The following is a 20,289-nucleotide window of genomic DNA, read 5'->3' as shown; positions in this document are numbered from 1 at the left end:
AGAGAGGGGGAAGGTCTTTCGCGTAGTCCCTGACAGTTCCACAAAGTGCTTTGAAAAGCAGAGCAAAGACCTTGAATGGGACTCTGTAATCAGTCAGAAGCTAGCGCAGGGCGAACAGTGCCCAGAGTATGTGCTCTTGGCAACCCGTGTTGCTTAGCAGCCTGATAGCTGCTGTATGTACCATATGGAGTCCTTTTGGAGCATGTGGCTCCGTTTCTAGATTTAATGAGTTGCAGTACGCAATCTCAGAGGTCACGTAAGTAAGTGTGGATCAGCAAGATTATGTCTGCATCTGATAGGATGGAGCACATTTTATTCAGACAGAAATGGAAGATAGTTTTTCCTTCCTTGGTTGGTCATGTCTCTAAAAGCAAACAGCAATTTTAGTTTCACAGTTGGACAGTAGAAAAGGTGTGTATGAGACCATGGTTTATAACTAGTTTAGCTCCTTTGCAGTACTAATATAGGAACTTAAATAATGCTAAAACATTTAGTAATGAGGGACAAACAGAGGATCCATCATACAATCTTTTAAATATAGATACATGTTAGTATCATAATATGTTTTTGCAACAAATTCATCAACAGTACTCATTTGGAAAAGAGTGTTCACATAAAGGACACCCACTGGTTTTCAAATATATCTAATGACAGTTGAAGAGAAACGATTCGGTACACATCAGCTGTTGATTAGACTTCAGCCTTGCACGTGTCCTAGCAGGTACATGCTGCTATCTGGACTAACGTGTTTCTTGCTATTAACTGCTACTGACCTGAGCTTGTACTGTCAGCAACCATAATGTTTCACTGAAGTGACAGCATTCCCATTGCTTTTTTGGTTTTTTTAAAGGAACAAATATATGAAACAGATAGTGCTTATCTTGACAAAGATGCACACTGCCTGGCAGAGAGTGAGTCTTGGTTCCATATTTTGTTTTTATCATTTTAGCAGCTACTTTGTATACACACATGGAATTTCAAGCTTTCTGCTGCACTCAGGCTAGATTTCATAGGACTCTCTCTTCATGCTGTACTCACCTTTCACAAACAGTGTGAATTTAGGAAAGCAAAATAATTATTTTCCAAAAAACTATTTAGAAAAAAAGAATTCAACAAATCAACTTGAAGAGATGCTTTCAGAACAGTTCACTTAAATAAATCCCAATATATACACTTCTTCCTAAATTTGATTTCTTTTGATTATGCCTGAGTACTTCTGTGTCCTCAAATATCCTACTACTACAAGACATTATTTGTCTCAAATTAGCTGAACTTAATCTGTGCTAATGAGCATTCTGCAACTAGTCTGCTGGGTGAGCATGGACAGCTCAAGGCACCTCTGGTTTCAGTTTCTCTATCCATTGGATGGTGATAAAAACTTTAACTTTTTCAGGATTGTTTTGAAACTAAAACTGTATTTTATGATCCACTTACAAAAATATTGGAAAGGGCTAGATATTATTAATATTAGAGTAAAACATCCTTTACAGCTTATATTGCCATATGTTAATAAACATATTGCAATTACTTTTAATGTGGCTATTTTCACTCACTAGCAATGCATATCCTCAAGCTGGATTTCCTGAGTATATCAGGAGCACAGAACACTCACAATGTCTGTGAAGTTTTTGGAACATTTATGAGCTCATCATATCCAAAAATTATTACACTCTTATTTAAGCATCTAAATAAAAAAGTTTTTCCTCAAGCAGCTGTAAGATAACACAAGATCCTAAACAATACACAGCATGCGTGTTTTTTTCAAATGAGGGCAGATCTTTCACACAATTTTGGGTCAAATAGAAGATGATTATTTTACCCCTCTGTGCAGTAATACTAACTTCTGCAATGACACTATCATTTTACATACATATAAGCTTGTCTGAAAGCTCTAATGCAAAAGTTAGAGTGTTAGAGAAATAAATTAAGGGAAAGATAAGCCAGTCTCACAGCAGGAAAACGCTGAGTAAGGAATATTCTTTTACATAGATTTTCTTAGCAGTGGACTTCATCAGTCAACTAAATAAATGGTATTTTATTGGATTAAAGGAACATGTGGGTTTGTTTGCAGATTTGGGGTTTTCTTTTTCACCGACCCTTTGTGAAGATGATACGAATATTCTGTTACCAGTTTTATTTCTCCCAGTGAGGACCTATGGCCTGTTTCAATGAATGATTTCATTGTCAGATGCGAAAATACTTTCTTTCTTAAAAGCTTAAAATTTAAAAGTTCATTGGATAAAACTGCAGATTTGTCAGTTGTGTGGGGCCCTGTGACCTGTACTGCTAGATAACAAGCATGCCTAAGATTTGCACAGAGCTGTTTTGACAGGAATTTTATCCTGTGATACTATATTATGTCCACTAGATGGGTGTCAAAAGTAATAAAATGGATCCAGGTGTATCAGCTAGGATTTGGCTCATACTGTTCAACTGAAATGTCTTTCATGTAAATATCTATCAAGAAAAAAAATGCTCAGTGCTACAGTCAAAGGGGAAGTGTGAATACAGCACTGGCTTGCCAAATACATATGTTTATATAAAAAGTTTGTAAGATGCTACAGCAGTTAAGTGTTTTGTTTAGCTCTTAGTTACTAAGACATTTGCTAACAACACTTTCAGACACAAAAGATTACACAAAACTAAATGAAAAATGTGTTGTTCCACTACATGGCTTGAATCACAAGGCTTATCTGCAAGAACTGGAGCTGCTGATCACACGGCACCAAGTGAAAAAAGATTCAGAATGAAGAATTGAAGACTTTCACCCAAGTTGTCTGTCTGTTCTTTGTATATACCCTGAAAAACTTCAAAATTTAAGTTACAGAATGGGACAGACTCTTCATTTTTCCTGGGCAGAGATTGCAGAAGATCAGTTGTGGTTGCTTCGTATTTATCTTCCCACTCCTGTTAAGTTTTGAGCTGCAGCTGGGAACATGCTGTGAATTTAAAAGACTTACGTTCATTGACAAACTGAACGTAGTGAATCTTTGTGCTATTCTCTCCCTAGTGTGTTCCTCTGCCTCCTTATACTTTTGGTGGAGGGTACTCTTTTGAAAGGAAGGAGTAGTATAGAAGTTGCTACTGAAGGCACAAGAACTGTTTTGCCACCTTTTCACGGGCAGAACATGAGCACTTAGAGAATTTTCCACTGGAGTTGTACAGCTACCTTTAGGCACTTTGCATGACATATGCAGAGCTAAGTTACTATTTTTGACAGGAGTGTCTGGCACAGAACGCACCACAGAATTGTCTACGTTCAAAGAACTTGCACCTCCAGAGGTGCCAAGGTTCAAACAAGCCAGTACTAATTCAGCACCTTTTGTGTGTGCATTTTGACAAAATGTTTCATGACATTACTGCCTACTGTCAGTCCTTAGAACCTTCTTTGTTCAGCGTTCAATGATGACAAACAGGATATGAGATGAAGGTTCAGTCTTTTTTCCTTTTTTCGCTATCCATTGTATTTCCATGTCTTGTCCACTGCCTATCATCCAGATGGGCATAAAGAAGGTGAACTCTCCTGAGTTTTGTGTAAACATTCATGGCTGATCTTCCCTGTGCTCCTACTAGGACAAGAAGCAATAACATCACAAGCGACCTTTAGGAAAATTATTAATGATTTGCTTAAGGTGATGCAGGGAACCTGTGGCAAAAACAGCAAAAGTTCTAGTTCTCCCGGACCCTACATCTTAGAAGCACTGCTTCACTGGTAACACCACCTAACTCCTTTGTACAATGAAAGAAAACCTCTGCGGACTTCCTTTTAAGTCTTTAAGTAATTCTCTCTTAATTTCTGCCAGGTTGCTAAAAAGAAGAAAGTAGATCAAAATATGTACAAAATATCACATATAGCTATTTTGGACATTAAAGGGACAGAGATAGGTAGGAGCCAGACTAATTGATCCTCTAGGGATACCTCATCTTTTAAGACCATCTTTAAACATTACAGAGTGCCAAGCAAGGTCTAGAGAAAGAAATTTTGTCTCCTGTCACAGGAGTCTTCTCCTAGTGGCAATCAATCTCTCCAGCCACCTTTCTGCACAGCAACCTACCTACCCAGCTCACTTTCCCTTACTTTCCAGATGCCCTGTCCTGTATTTTTACCTGGAAGCACAATCCCACCATCAGATAGGATGGGTACATACTGCATGGCAGCTGTAATTCACTTAGGTTATCACAGAAGTGCCATTCTGCAGTAACTTCCTTTGGACAGGCCCTCATTTATAGCAAAAAAACAAAGTAATAAAATTTTATTTACCTCTCCAAAAAAAGGGTAAACTATTTATAGCATGTGCTCCAGGACAGGAGCCCATAGATAGGCATCTACTGTGGAGGAGGTGGCCTGTGGCTACGGGAGAAACGGGAAGGTCGGATGGGCCCCTGAACTGCAGAATCCTAATTTGTTCCTTAGACTGCTTGTGGCTACGGCTCACTCTGCTTGCACTGTGGGCAGACACGGCAGGATAAGCCCTGCTCGCCTGCTTGGTATTCTGGGACTGAGAAGAGCAGTAAGCAATCTCACCTGGCTGACCCCCGCGGCACACGGCGGTAGAGAAAGGCCACAGCGTGCCCGTGCCTCGGTAGCTCCGTATAAAGCCCAGGCGAGGAAAGGCTCCTTCCCTGCCACGCAGGATACAGTGAGCCACGCGTGCTCTCACACCTTGAGTATACTGATGTTTGTGCATGCTGGACATTTATGTGTCTCAAATCAAAGTAGGATAGTTTACAGTTTTGCTCTTAGATTTGTTGGCTATATTCTGCATTAGTTACAGATTATTTTCATATTTCAGTTACTCCAGAAATTATGCCAGCTACTGTGACCCAGTCCTTCAAAATATGTAGAAAGACTCTTGAGATACCATGCCATTAGAAAGCATTTTGTGTAAGGTGGACACTGATTCTATTATATTGATTTTAAAATCCCAGTCAGAGAAGGAAGGAATAAATGAACAAGATGAAGGGCCCTTTCTCTCCGGTGAAATACAGTCTTTCTGCTAATAAAAACTGACTTTTCATTGACACATTTTAGGTAGTTAATTTCCATCTGAATTTAAACGCTAACTACATTCACTGAATTCAGTGCTTTCAACGATAAATCTGTCCAAAGACTTGCTAATATACCACATAATTATTATATTTCTTTTGTGAAATACTGATTTTAGACAAACTTTAAATAAATTAATTAAATAAGACTGGACAAGCACTTTCATGATGTCTTTATGACTTCTCTTGGGCCTCTTGATTTCTTATTAATATACTGAGCATTATATTGAGCCAGCAGCTGACTTGGATGTCTCCTTTCTTGCCAGAAATAGCTACCCAGTGACTATTTTAATAATAAAGATCCAAATTTACAATTTTCTTCATCAGAAAGAAACAAGTTGTCAGCAACCAGCCCCTACCATAGGCTCCCATTGGACTTTAGATATTAAATAGATTAATGTGCAGTTTCAGAAAAAAAAATCATAAAATAAATCAGTGGATTTATATAATTGAGTGGCAGGCCTGAAATGTATTTCTTATGTTAATTCTCTGGCCAAGACCTGTCAAAATGTTTCCTTTCTGTCAGTGACGCAGGAGTGACCACATCCGGCTTTCTCTTTTGATTTTTCTTTCTACCTCCTCCCACATGCCTAGTAAAAAGCAAAGACCTGAGGGAAATGAACAACAAAAATGGCAATGACGTTTTTAGAAGAAATATCATATAATCACTCTACATTTGAAGAAAAAATACTTTATATACAACCTAACTGGTATTTTTATTTTCTCTGTAGCAAAGCTAACAAAATACTTCTACCTTTGTTGCTCGCATATGCGCTCAGTGAGTTGTAACCAAATGATATTAAAATAAACTTACGATCTAAATCTGAATTTTGTCCTACCACTGTATATGGGAGAATTCAAGCCAACTATCTACTTGTGGCTTTGGGTTTCCAGTCAAGCAATTCAGCAAGCAAGCCCTGTGATTAAGTCCATTTTTAGAAGCGGTATGGATAGCTTTTCCAGTACCAAGACTGCAAGCGAAAGAAGAAAATGTGTCATTTCATGAAATTTCTTTCTTTTAGCATCAGAACTTGGCTTTTACTCTTGGCATAACTGTTTTAGTAAACACTTGGAGTGTAACAGGGCCTAAAACTAATATTAAAAGCACAGAAAAAAGAGTAAGACACCATGAGTAGGACAAAAAGATACAATGAAGCAAAAAGATTTATAGGAATTAGTCTACCCAAACATGTTAGCAAAGGAACTCCAACTACATGTTTGAGCTTTTGTCTCATGATTTTCTAGGAAGAGACTTAGGAAATGTAGCCAATCTCTACAGAAACTTTTTCATGCTCTGTTACAAAGTTTGCAAGCAAGTAGCTTCCTACAATGACTATTCCCTATCTTTGGGGATTTTGCTTTGAAAAGTCTCCCCATACTAAATTCAAGGCGTACTTCTCATAATGTCATCTCATTATTCTTAGTTATACCTCAGTAGTCCATGTATCTTTGATACATCAAGCCTTTAAAGCCTTTGTTGCACCTATTAAATCAATTTGCTTGTTGTGCCAAGCCATACTAGGATTCTTTTCATGATTCTTTTCATTCATTCCTCATTCTTGCCTGATGATTTTTCATCTCTGAACTTGCCTCTTGGAAGTTAACATCTTCCTAGTAACACGATGTGCAGAAATGAATGTCAGATTCCAGATACTGTTACATGGATTATATCTTCCTTGCTTTGATATTTCTTTGCAGTTTAAATACTTAGCTTATTGCAGCATAATAAAAATGCAAACTAAAAATGTGGGAGAAACAAAATACAACATAAATTTCCTAGAGATGTCATAATCTGACCATGATTCTACTAGTTTTAAGTCATTTTGTGTGATTTTTCTGTTCTAATAATCCTGTTAGGACTAGCACCCCCATTTTCAGATAATAAAATATGGCCACCAACATAGTAACTGTTTTCCCCAAAGCTTCTGGGGAAATCTCTGGCATGTCAAAGTCTGAACAAGGAAGTCTGCAGAAAGTATTTAAGAAGCAGAACTATTTCTGTGGAATCTGAAATAAAGAAAGCTAAAAAATAGAATCGCTCAATCCAAACATGAGAAAGAATATATAGCAAATCTAGTGGAGCTCAAAAGCAACCCCTCAGCCAGCTGGCCCTGAGCCATCGGTGGACTCTTATTGCTTTAGTCACCTAGTCAACTCCTGGGTATATGTCTAGGAGCGCTACCTCAATGGTATCCATGGTTCTCCACTTAATTCCTGTCATTATTAAATTTACATTCTCTGATTCACCATTCACATAAATATTTACATAATATCATTTACATTATGAGTGCTCTTATTTTCAGTAAGTTATCTTTTCTCTGGAGTACCTTCAAACTCTTTTAATAAATCACTTTACCTAATTTCTTCAAGAAATTCTAGAACAACACTTCCTTTTCCTTTCCAAGGGCGAGTGTTGATTCAGCTATCCCCACATCTTTTTCTGTACCAATACTTTCCGAGCAGTATTTTGGACACTGGGATATAAAACAAGCTTGTATTGAGTATAAGAATATAGTATGCATTTGCTGAAATTCATGTTGGTATTAATTTTCCGTTGTTTTAAATATACCCAAATTAGCTCTCAGAGCATTTCAAAATACTTCTCTTGCAATATAATAAAAATGCAAACCATCCATCAAGCGTATTGGCTAATGCTAACTAAAATGCAGCTCCTCTAAGATATTAGCTGAATAGTAAAGTCTTTCAGGGAAAAAAAAAAATCACATATAAAAATGAATATGACATCACGCTTGAGAAGCAGACTGCTGCCAGAGAAGGAAAATCCAATCCACTGACAGAACTCCGCCTCCTGTTTCGGTGAATTCAGTCGGATCTCATTATCAGAAGTGGCCAAATAGCTTGTATGTTCCTTCTCATTTAGTGGTGTGATGAAGCAAGTATGTAGGGAAAGAAGCAGCTTCTCAGATGTATAATTCTTAAATCAATATTCCATAGTACTCCTGAAAGCAAACAGAATCCAGAAGGGAGGCATAACAGTTCCCTGGGGCTAACACTGCCATGTAATTGGAAGCTGCCTGGAAAACAGGACCTCCTAAAAAGTCTTCATATATAACCACAGTGAGAAGAAACACTCCGGGAGGTCACAGAAGATACGGATACAGGTACCCTGTGCTTAGTGGCAGGGGAATTCTGAAAACACTGTCCTGGCCAGATACAGGTGGAAAATAAAAGAAATAATAGTTATTACTAGCTATTTTCAGTTATTACTGGAGAATGAGCTGCAGAAGGAGGTTCCAAAGAACCTGAGTGTGCAGACTTCATGACAAAAAGGGGTCACATCCCTCAGCATCACCTGGCTCATAATCTTTAAGTCTTCTATCCAACTGAGCTTCAACCAACCTGTGCTTAAAAAGTTTTTCTTCCAGATAATGGATAAGGCCTGTGGGCAGAAAGGTCCAGAGGCAAAAAGGGCTGCAGCCCAAACCATTCATATAGGAAATTTGCACACAGAAAATAAGATACATTTTATCGATACTGTAATTATCACTTACATGATGGCATCTATATTTTAATACACACAAGGTGAAAGTCTTTGAGCTTCAGAGATCTACAATTTTTGTACTCAATGCTTTTTTGAAATTCTTTCACTGAAATCCTTTCCACTTCAATTCTTACCACACTGGGTTTTTCTGTTTTTTTTTTTTTTTTTTTTTTTTTTATTTTACCCAATTCTCTAAGTTATTAGTCTTCGCCACTTCCCTAGACTTCTACTGAATCTATCAAGGTCCACTTCTTCACGGTCTGACCTCTTAAAATCCTGGCTGTAGCTTTGCCACATACAAGCAACAGCCTTAAAAGGGAAACAGAAAGGTTAGGAGCCTGACTTGGAAGGATGCCGAAGCTGGAATATCTTGAGTGCATGTGCTCATACTGTATTTTATTTAGGCCTTTAAATACTGATGGAAGACTCTGAAGCACATTTGCTAAACAAGCAGTATGTCCAGAATGACAATTCCAGTCATTAATCCCAAATGAATTATAAGTAACAACAATGGATCATTTTTTGGATTCTACTCATTGATATTTATTATATTATTTTATTCTTATATTATGTTATTATAATGCCTGGCAACATTACTTAAGAAGACTGGCTAATACTCTACATTATAAGACTCCATTTTCCATTCTTTTTACCCTTATCAAATTCTGGCCAATGGTGCTGAAATCTTCCTTCTGCAACCTTTTAGGGGGGAGTGGGTGAACTGCTGATGAGAAAGAGGCAGAGAAAAGTACATTATATTCACTTTTTAAAAAATGCTGGAAGCAGTTTCGCAAGATACTCTAGTGACTCATATTTTATAGCAGGGACCTGGAACTTAGCCAAGTGCCTGCAATACGCTTTTTTGCTGATTCGGTGGACATCTTCCTACATTTCAAGAAGTTATAAGCTTAGGCCAACCTTAACTCAGTCACATATGTAGTAAAACAATTGTAAAACTCCTGCCTTGCTCAGCGCACAAGAACGCTCTGAGGAACGCTCTGTTAGTGGGATTCTTGTCACATTTACTGCAGAAGGTGGATACTGAAAGAGGCAATGGACTGCAAGAAGGTAAAAAGTTTTATCAACAAGACCTGGAGATAATCTTTGTCCAAGCTGCAGACCACCCACCTGATCCTAGGATAGTCACTTATATGTGTTTCTCATTCTTGGGCTACCCACTCGGATAAAGCCGTTGTCTGAGCTGTACGGGCACTGGCACTTTCAAATACAAACGAATTTAGAAGACAGGAGAAGCTATACTGGATGAATAAAAGTCCATCAGATCCTGCCTCCAGAAGTGACCAAAAGTGAATGTCGGTGGAAGAGCGTTAGAACAGGGCATGTATATATGATACTTCACCCACTCTCCCAGCCTGTAAGCATTCGCTCAGCCTTTCATAGGAACTATGCTTTGAATATATGAATCATTATACAACAAGTAGTCCAAAAAATGAAGTCCTAGGCATCTCATTTTGGATACACAATTTAGGGAATATTTTCACTTTAATCTCTGTGTTTCAATTCTCTCTTTATTAAGCAAGGAAGGTACCACATGGGTGCTGTGAAAATTAAGTTATTCAAGTTTCAGAAGTAGGAAGATACCATAGTGATGAACACTGTAGAAAAGCCAATGAAAACACTCATAATTGCTTTCCCAATAGGTCTGAATAGCAGGTTGCAAATAAAGCATGAGACCACATAAAGAACAGCAAGAAAAGATTAGAATACTGAATATCTCACTAATTGAGTTGTATTCATTCGTGCACTTGGTGAAGTAAAAACAATATGGAATCATATTATTAAAGTCTGTGCCATAATATTAATGTACAATAGGACTAAATCAAGGTCCCAAAGTCAATCTCAATGTTGGCATTCCCTTCTGTGGCGCCTTTTCAACTGCAATAATGAGCATATGAGGTTATTATGTATATGTTTGTGCATATGTTGGAGAGATGCTTTCTCATCAATTATTACAGTAATATACTGCATTTATAAAAGCCCTTATTTACCTAAACTCTTGCCTTTCCCATTGTTTTTCTCCTATTTTTTTTGTCAGCATACTGAAAAACCATCGACAGCTATTACCAGTAGACCGTCAGAGTTCAGACTTCAAATGTAATGTTGCAGACTTGCTTTCTAATGGTTAGTATATATAGTAAGAGCGAATTCCATTTTGTATATCACGCACATTTGATTAACCTCATATTTTACTGACTTCAAGATCCTTGGAACACCTCATTCATAATCTCATTATGATTAACTACCATCATAATATAAGCATTTTCTAACTTAAATCCTTTGTGTTCCTATACTGTGTGCAAAGTTTCTCTTACTAAGAGTAAGATCCCTATTCTGCACATGACTGTTGGACTCTATGAACAGAAGCTCTAAAGCCATCAATGCAGGGCTTTGACAAAATAGAGAACATATTATCAGGTGTAAAATTACTACATAAATTAAGCAACTTTAATTTGATGAAATACCTAAATCAGCAGTCTACAAGTTCTCAAGAACTATTCCTAAATGAACTTGAAACAAGATAAAACAAAACTCTAGGTGCTGCAGTATTCTCATGCCCCACACAGGACCAAGCACATCACACTAAAGAAATGATTCTTTCTCTGTTGAGGAATATAGTAGCAAAAGTATCAGTTTACACTGATTCACTCTTCAGTTAAAACAGTGCTAAGGCAGTTCCTTTAAATATGATCCTATAAATGTACGTTCAGTTGTCCTATAAGAACTAGCTACTGAATGGCATTTTTTCCCAGTATTAAACGAAGTCAGGAGCAGATCTGATGGGGTAGGCTGAAACAGGAACTTAAAAAATACACTTTTTAAATAAATGTGAGTGGTCTGGAAAGACAAAGCTGTTAAAAATTACGGTATATTGCAAAACCAAATCAAGCATTCCTCTTACAAAGTGATACCAAAGTGTTTTACAAATATTTACAACTCAGTCTGCCACATATAGAAATATGCACTTACAGACCTATCAATACATACAAAGACAACTCAGGCTTTTCCCATCAATATGAAGCTATTTGTAAATTCAAGCCAATTCCAGAGAATGAGTGTTGGGGGGGAGCAGATTGCTTGCTTGCTGCTGTGCTGATCCAGCACCCATCCTCCCAGCTGGACCTGCTTCTCTGCTGCCATGCTAGATCAGGCAAAGCACTGCTGCCTTCCCTCCTTCCTCACTTGATTCTGCAGCCTTCCCCTAACACCAAAGCACTGGGTAGTCACACTACTAAAAGCATTACAAAGTCTGGTCAAATGATAACACTTAAACTACAGAGTTAGTTAGAATAAAATGATTATTAAAATGACATCTGTTTACAAATAGAAAAAACAAATCCAAATCAAAGGCAAAAAAAAAGTCTCCTGAATTAAGTAATTTCCACTTTTCAGGGAAAATTGTGTATGCCTTATTTTACTCTGTGCAAAAAAAGGTGTTTGACAACTTGATTCCAAAAGTCTATTTTCTTGATACCGATGTCATTACTAAAATTGGGGCAGGACATGCCATAATTGCTGGCGCCACGGAGGTGATTATATGACTTTGGAAACATTACAAAATGTGCAATGCAACAGACAGAAAAGCAGAAATGCCAGCTTTTAGTACTAGTGGGTACAGCTGAAAAATGAAAGTATAATGTTGTTGCTTTTGGAACGAGCTTTGTCTAGATCTTTTTTTTTCATTGAGATCTGGTTATTTCACCCTCTGAAGTGTTCCCAGTCAAATCAATAATTTTGCCAAATGTAAAGCTGCCTTCTAAGCAGTTCTTTTCAGCAAAACTCAGTCTGCATGTCCAAAGCCCTGACAAGCCTGTCACACATGCGGACACCCTCCCTCCTCAGCTGACACAATTATACATGCACAGTCAACCAGCATGTATACCAGTGGTTCCGGAGCAAAATTCCTATCAGAGTCTTTGGTTTGGTGTGGAAAAGAAAATAGTAGCTGAGAAACCTTAGACAGACATGGGGCCCTCTAGGCAGCTGAGTAAGGAACACATATTTTACTCTATAAGCTATCAGGAAATTATTCATTTCAGTCTTTTCCTCTGCAGGAATGAAGTGGGATAATAGGATACAAAACCAGTTCTTTCATCGGGTGAGTCATCCTGAGTGAATCATTTTATCCCCTTCTGTGCTTCCATTTCCCTTCCTGCAAAATGGATACTTTGTAAAGTGCCTAGAGATCCACTCATAAAAAAAAGAGACTTAATAAGGCCTAAAATTAGTATTACTGGGAGTAGCAGTATTAGTGGTGCTAATATGAGAAAGATTGTTCTTCAAGAACCTAGCAAAAGTGGATTTTTGGGAGAAAGGGAGAAATTTAGAAATTTTACTTTTTTTCTCATAGGAAACAGTTGAAGAAATATGAAGAATAGAAGGAAGGAGAGACTTGCTTATTTATCTGTTTTAGTACTTTAACTTTCCACAACCTTTCCACCATTAAAAAGGGACTAGGGGAAGACATGAGACCTAGTATTTACATAACATTTAGTAGCAAATGGAAAAGAAGGAGAGAAGGGGGGAAAAAAAAAACCTCACCAAAGATTTTATTATAAGAAGTTTTATGAAAAGTTTTGGAAAAGAAAAAAAAATCATTTTTGCCTCAGGCCAGAAGTCAGTCAGAATTTGTTTTTTAATACATTTTTTTCCTCTGCAGTCTGTGCTCTTCCGTAAGGTGCAGATAATCATTATAAACTCATTTTTCAGGTGAAATCAGATTATTTTGATTTCAGAATGAAAAAAGGTATCATAGAATAAAATAAATGCTAAACAATAGTAATTATTGCAACAGATTAAACACTACTGAAGTCTAAAGGACTGAAACCTGGCAGTGACCAAATCTGTGCTTGGCACTCTGCTACATAGCCCTACCAGGCCAGCACACTGGCACGCTTCTCCTCCTGTGAATCCGGCAACTCTGCCTAAACTAAGCCTTGACAGTACAGATTTTCCTGTACGATTCTTTTTTCCCCCCTCCAGGCATGGCTCTCTGCCCACAGAACCTGCCCATCCATGAGAGAGACGTACATACATTAAAAAGGATAGCCACTTAAGCAGACATGCATACTATTTTCTTCTTTGAAATTTGTCTTTCAGTTTTGAACTGGAAAATAAATTGTTCTTCATTTTGGATTTCTAAATGCCACTGAATAAATAAATAAAAATAAATTCTTATTTTGAAGCAAAAGCCCCAATATTACCACAATCAGTATCTGGAACATACAAACTAAAGTAAGCAGAGAGAACAGCTGGTCCATCTTAAGGATGAAAGACTTACAGTATTTTGCTTTCAATTACACAGGACAATACTGGACTTCTCATTTCTACTATTAGGAACCAGTAAGAAAGTAACTACTGGTTAGGAAATTAACAGACTTTAGTTGAGTAAGCAAAATGTTCTAAAGAATTAGGTACTAGTAACTGAAAAATGCTTCCTTCCCACTCACTTAAAAGCATGTAATGATACTGATAGCATAAATACAAAATTACATTTTACTGTTGAAATGAACAATTATGAGAAGTTGCAAATGCGCAGTATCAGTCACAAAGCCGTAAGTTAAATAATATTAACAAATGAAGGTCATCTTACAGACAGAGGGGAGAATGCATTTCTTCTGGGGGAGGAGAAACTGCTTGGACAAGATCAAAAGCTGTGATAGCTTTACAAAATGTCATTTCCTAGTCATTCATTTCCAGCATTTTCCAAGAATGGAAATTCCAAGAAGAATAATACATTGCTTCACAGCTGTGAATGCCCTGCCTGCCAAAAATGTGACTGTAATCACTATCTATGAATCAAAGACAAATGATGGCATTGCTGATAAATATGAGTAAGGACTTTATGGAAACTTAGCCCTATAGAGCTGAAAGTCGGTCTCATTTGGAAGTGGTATGTATGCACGTGCTGTTTAACAGCAAGCACGTAAGTTATAAACTGGCCTGTACCAGAAGGAACGTAATCATAAGAGATAAAATCATTTTAATAGGTGATTGTGGTATTTGTGTTGGCACAAACGTTAAGATTTTACGAAGGCTGACACCACCACTACTCCCAGGGATCCAAAGAATTCTTCATAACATTTGTCCAGCTCAAATCTCTGGCCTTTAAAGAATGGAAAACACATGTCAGCAATTACGCCACTAGTCACAGCGTTACTAGGCATAAAAACAGTTCTTGTGCCAAAATTGACTGAGTCACTTCTTTATGCATTTTCTCAAATGTCCTGGACTATACATGGCATCTAACCGAACTGGTCACATCGGTCGCAGTGAAACTCAGGCTAGCATGCTCCTTTCTTGAAGCGCACAGCATTCAGCACAGACGGCGCTGAGCTGAGTATCATGGGAGAAGCCGGACGTTAAGACAAAGGCCAGCACACGTCGGCCTAGCCAGGGTTTCCAAGAGGATACATGAAGAAATAAACTTCTGCAGACTAGTCTGGAAAGGCCACAGACACAGTATCACTAAGGCAACATCACTGTCAAGCTTTAGCTCATTAAAAGAAAGGTATGCAACCAGTTAGCTTCATAACACAGAGCAGGTTGTACACTTTAAAAATAATTAATTATACAGTTGCAGTGCCTAAAACTGATCATCAGCAAGGTTTGAACCAGGGGTTCCCACTGGCTTTGGTCCACTCTTACCTGCTTACCAAAAATATTGTAACTTTAAAAATATTCCTTATGCCGTGTATGTTTTCACTTGAATATTGTAATTTTTTTTGTGTATCTCCTTGATTCTTGTCAGATTTCCTTGGTATCTCGGTACACACGAACGAGTAGTATCACAGGCCTTTCCTGGTAAACCGCCAGCGGTACTGGCCTCAGATTTTTGAGTGGGGCTGATAAAATTTCTCTCTTTTTGCTTGTATTCAAAGATTAGTGTGTATGTGTCTAAAGCAAATTATCCTTACTATACTCAGGTCCTAAATCACCAATATCTCCTCTATTGTTATATTGGCAAGTTGGGAACTTCTACCACTTCAGACAGGCCACAGTATGAAATGGGCATGTGAGCACAATAAAGAGGGGGAGAAAGTAACAGTATGGTCGGCTCTTTGGGCACTGACTGTCTTCCAGAGATTGTGGAATAGCTAGCAAAAAGGCACTGAACAATGAGAAATAATGCTGAAACTTTGTTTTCCAGGATACTTACAATACAGTTTCTTTTTGTGTCGTGTACTGCTAAGGGGGGAATACTAAATTTAAAATTTTAAAAGTCTACTTGCTAAAGCACAAAGAAAGAACTTAAGTTATGAAAGGTAATGTAAAAATGTATTTACAATCCTAAATAATTAGGGGACAGCCCAAATGATCATTATGCAAACCAAAAAGCAGCCAAAGGATTTAAGGAGGATGTTTCTTTGCCACCCAAAAGGCACCCATCTACTATCTCAGTTTATGATTCATATTGAGTTTTATATTATAGAAAAGACACAGAAGAGAAGCTAGAGCAACATCACTGTTCTCCAGCCTCAAAAGCAACAAATCATAATAGCTCCTGACACACACAAAATTCCTCTTTTCAGTCCTATTTTGTTGGAAGAACACGATCCATTCTAGCTTGACTTTTTAAGAATCTCTGAAAAAAACTGTGGAACAGTGTATATGAGAGGATAAATCCAAAGGAATTAGAGAAGAAAGAAGCAAGAAGCAGAATAGGAGGCAGGAAGGAAGAGAAATCCAAACCCAATTGTCTGCTGCTGTAAACAATCATTTGCATAATTTACAGCCTGGCGTTTCTTCCATTTAACTGACGGAAGATTTGTTCCCAAGTAAACAAGAAGCCAGGAACTGCCTGAGCAGAGTCTATTTGAAATAGCAGCCTGCGCTGAATGAATTGTTCAACATCCAGGTGGTTTAATGATTGGCAAGAGATAATAAGAGAAGTGGGAAATTAAATTATTGTATAATTGGAGGATATTTCAACTTCAGAATTCAGTACTATTTTAAGGGTACCGTAATGTAAAACTGAAGGAGACATGACGAAGATCTGAACGTCATTTGGCAGCATTACCAGCATCGCACTGAGTGTCTCTTTCGGCCTAGCTGACTAGCTGGACACTGCTTGCCAGCTGTATGCCACAGCAGCACGCTCAAGCGGAGCAGTCCTTTGTGTGTTTTTAATTGCTTTCAGCGTCACTAATCATGCTTGTAAGGAAACTTGGGTTACAATGGAAGTAGGTGGAAAATGGACTTGGTTCTGCAGCATAAGCAAGGGATCCCTTCAGGGCCTTCGTTCCATTTCCCACCTAAAAGAGTTTGTGTTATTGTTTCCTTTCCGCCACCGACCTTAGGTCAAAGTTGTGTGTGTTTCTAGCGGTACCCAAAAATGTGCACAAGAATGATGACGACTACAGGAACTAATATGGCCTCTAATACTCACAGGTGTCTGATGACCAGTATAACCCAAACGCGTACCCACAGACAGATACCCTGAGAAGATCATTTACTGCTGTTCTTCTGTGACTCGACATTTTTACTTGTCGTAAATTAACATGCCCGGTTTTACCATACTGAATCTGCCAGGGTTAGCTTAAATAGTTGTCTTACACTCTTACTGCAAGTGCAGCCCTTCTAACTTTTAAATATTCATATTTAATTCAGCATATTTCTGTCTATAAGACAGGGCTATGCCTACTAACAATTTTTTTATGCAGCTTCAGACATAACAGACTAAAACTGATGAAAATCTGTACACAGGAATTGTGCAAGATTCATCCAGGGTTTGTGAAATGGCTTTTCAGTCTATCAGACATCCTTCCTCTGTATTTCCTTTTTCCTATGTGCACTATAACCTCAACAGATAATGGCCTTATCATACCATCTTTATACAAAACATATGAGAAGTAAATATACACACAAATCAAGAAAAAAAGGCAAATAAACAAAACAAAAGGATCTTTTTGTTCTCTAAAAAGTTGCTAATACACTTGGAAAAACTTTAAAAATGCTTTGTTTAGAAATCATGTGGGGAAGATTTACAGCACGTATTTTGATAGATGTCTCAATTTGGAAGTTAGGGTCCCTAGGTAGTCACTGGAGAGACAATTCAGAGGAGAGCCTTGAGCCCGCGTTTCAGTGCGTCGCCTCAGACCTTCTGAATGGCCCGCTAGACGCACACGTTTTCTCTACTGTCTGTATAAACATGGGTGAAAACTTGTCAGTGTATCATCTCCCATGTTGTGGATATGTTTTATATCTAGCAAGAGGGCTGTCTGAGCCCGAGGACTGAAGAGCAGTTTTGGCCCTGGCAGTGGGAGCATGGGTGACGCCTACCTGCCTGTGACCCGACTGCCTGCTCAGTCCTAGCACCGACGACAGAGGGCAACGCCGAGAAGATGGCATGGCCCCCCACGCAACTCTAGCACAGTTCTTGCCCACATGGAGATTTTGGCATGCAGCCTGTGTATGTGAATATAATAAGACATACATGTTTCTTTAATTTTCTTTTGTGTATTCAACCAACTCTAAGTACTGCAAAATGACGAGGCTGTCTTTAGAACTGTGAGATTTTAAAAACAAGTAACATTTTTTCTTACTCTTCACCTTTTAATGTTTGAACCTTTGAATTCAAATTTACAACCCTTTCTATCACCATTAAAATACAATTTTTTTAAATGTAAGAGCTGAGAATTTCACACAACTATGAGACTTAGGTTTATATAAAAATGTCTGGAGCTATGCCAAGTAGAAAATAACAGCAGTTGGTAGATTTTTGTAAATGAAAAAGTCTTAACCAAAATATATGTTAGGATGGGAAAAAGAAAACAGTATTTATGTATACCATTTAATTCAGACACACTATGGGATAGTTCCTTTGAGATGACAGCCACAGGACTATAAACTGCTAAAACAAAGGCGGTCACTTATCGAAGCCTGAAGTCCTTCATTTGGTCATACACACTACAAGCAGTACAGACATCATAACACTTGATTTGGCTTCTTACTTCAAAAAAGAAGAAACATAGCTTGTGAGCACTAGATCACAAATTTTTAGCACACCTGGAACACCTGGAAAAATGCAGAGATACAAAAAATGAAAGTGGAAGTTGTAGTATACAGCCACAAAAGCACATTTGTGCAAGTCTACAGGCATCATGTGCCTAAACTGCCAATAAACAAAAAGGATTAAGCTGTTATTAAAATAAATCTACTTAAAGATAGTTTCCCAATGTGTAATGCAATGCCTTTATAATCATTTTTAAAGTATCTGGTGATTTGTATGTTAATAAAATAGAATTTAAAGTGAAACTTTTATTAGGGAAATTCCATAAGATGATCTGTTAGAAACGGTAATGCACCAAATCACTTATTTTTATTACTTAACCACCTCTAGTAATTTAGGTCTTGTTCTTGATCCTTTGATTAGCACCACTGGTAGGCTTCACTGCTCTTTTATCACACAATATTTATTATTTTATAGCATCTCAGAGTATTGCAGATGCTTTTTAAAGAAACTGAAAGACACAGCTCACAAACAAAGCATTTACAACATAGCTAGATTTGTGATACAGTAATAAAGATGACAAACAGTGTAGGAGAGGTTGAACAAGGAAGGATGAAAGCTGCAATAACACAATTATGTGATTGCTCAGTTTTAGGCATATAAATACATATTTTATATCTGGAGGTTTTGAAAGACAAAAAAGGAAGCCAAGGCTTTTTTTTTTCATGAAATCAAGATAAAATTTTGAAAATTGTTTTGCTGCAGCATCACAAAGGCTAATTTTCATGACGCATGCTAATTAGGAGGGTTATTTCAAACTCAGGTAGAAAGTAAGATTTAAATGCAAATGAGAAAGATAGAAGAAGCGCAAAAGAAAAATGGGGCGGAAGTAAAAGTAGCCTATACTTATGGAGATGGGACCCATATAGTAAGGTAAATGTATAAAGGTATGATAAGAGGAAAATAGCAGTTGGTTAAGTCAAGGAAACATCACATGTCAAATGACTACTGCATGAAAGATCCGAATCATTAAATATAGAAATGTCTCTGGACAGTAGAAATAATTATGAACATAGAGTTCTAGGAATGAAGGTGATCTTAGGTAACTGACCTTACGGATGGGATGCTTCGGCACTGCAGCCAAGGAGCTTTTGCAGCGATTGGCTGGTTTTTCTACATATATACCTCTGGCAGAGAATTTCCTAAAAGTACTTTTCGGAATCTGCCTTGATGTTTGTGTGGGTGGATGGTGGCAGAAGCTATGAGATGCAGTACAGCACCACGTGGAGATAATCATTTGGGTTCAGAAAGCAGCATAGCCACAGCAGTGTGGTGTAGGGCTAATGAGCCTCTGTACAGCATCATCCCTTCAGGTCCAAAGCGGGCAAAGCTAGCACCAGCTTGCAAGTCCTTGCAGCATCTGTGTATGTATCATCTATGTCCTTCTTTCTTTGATACATTTTATGGCTGCTTGAAAGAAAACATACCCTGATTGCTAATGGATTAGATTTGCATATGATTTTTTCTTGTAACTTCTCTTTCAGCTGCAAGAGAATTTTAGAGCTATCTGTTTGTAGGTTCTCATATAGTTACTCATGGGAATTTCTTGACAATTTTTGATAATAGAAAAATATTGCATCAAAGCAGAAACCTTTTGCAGGAAAATTATTGTATTAGAAGAGATTTAAGGATAATTTTCAAAATTGTCAAAAATATTTTTTATCAAAATAAAAATCTTTTTTCTAGTTTGACATGATATTTTCTTCAAATA

General features: G+C 37.7%; 1 protein-coding gene across 5 annotated transcripts in view; it reads right to left on the bottom strand.

The window, feature by feature from the left end:
• The window catches only part of LOC135325140 (3',5'-cyclic-AMP phosphodiesterase 4D), a 604,546-nt gene that overhangs the window by 127,130 nt on the left and 457,127 nt on the right, over positions 1-20,289 (bottom strand). The window lies entirely within an intron of this gene.

Source organism: Dromaius novaehollandiae, chromosome Z (genome assembly GCF_036370855.1).
Source record: "Dromaius novaehollandiae isolate bDroNov1 chromosome Z, bDroNov1.hap1, whole genome shotgun sequence".
Taxonomy (NCBI): domain Eukaryota; kingdom Metazoa; phylum Chordata; class Aves; order Casuariiformes; family Dromaiidae; genus Dromaius; species Dromaius novaehollandiae.
Note: the sequence above shows the minus strand (reverse complement) of the source record. Positions and strands in the feature narration are given on the sequence as shown.